Raw genomic sequence first — 693 nt, forward strand, 5'->3', positions numbered from 1 at the left:
CAGTTTTATCATACCAGTCCATGTCATTTCCTGGTCAGTCAAAAGCTACTTCACATCCTTTACACAACTTTTATTTTTACTTTTACTTGGATTTAATTGTATGATACAGTTCCATAGTCCCTGGGATTTCCATTGCTCTTGACCAAAATCCCCCCAACTGATTTTCCCTATATTATTATAATTACTAGTATAGTCCTTCTAAAAACAGTCATAAGTACATCATCCCACTATTTCTTAACATTTTAGGTATGGACAATAACAAAGTTCAGCATCCTATTGTCAAAATATATGCAAGTTTGATTGGGAGTCCATCTCCAATCTGGAAGTAGAGATGCAGAGTGCGTGCTCGCTTCAGTAGCACATGTACTAAAATTGGAACAATACAGAGAAGATTAACATGGTCCCTGCACAAGGAGATGCAGGCTGCCCTATAAACTCACATTTTGAGATGATAGTCCTGTGCTTGCTTTGGCAGCACATATGCTAAAATTGGAATGATATGATGGTTCCTCTAAATGACTGTATGTACATGTTTGTTTATATCTGTTGACCTTGCATTTTGCATGAAGGTTGCCTTATGGTCACAGAGAACATATGATATTTGTCCTTTTAATTGGCTTATTTCATTGAGCATAATGGTATCTATTTGGGACCACTTGGTTGCAAATGTTAGCATTCCATTCTTTTTAAAAT

At 36.2% G+C, this 693-nt stretch overlaps 1 non-coding gene across 1 annotated transcript; it reads left to right on the forward strand.

Moving 5' to 3' along the window:
• The first annotated feature begins 342 nt into the window (after positions 1 to 342).
• On the forward strand, positions 343 to 445 carry LOC121164580. Its single transcript, XR_005885131.1, has one exon. It is a non-coding gene; the product is annotated as a U6 spliceosomal RNA (small nuclear RNA).
• Positions 446 to 693: the final 248 nt, after the last annotated feature.

Source organism: Ochotona curzoniae, unplaced genomic scaffold, assembly GCF_017591425.1.
Source record: "Ochotona curzoniae isolate NIBS_2020 unplaced genomic scaffold, NIBS_Ocur_1.0 contig_832, whole genome shotgun sequence".
Classification (NCBI taxonomy): domain Eukaryota; kingdom Metazoa; phylum Chordata; class Mammalia; order Lagomorpha; family Ochotonidae; genus Ochotona; species Ochotona curzoniae.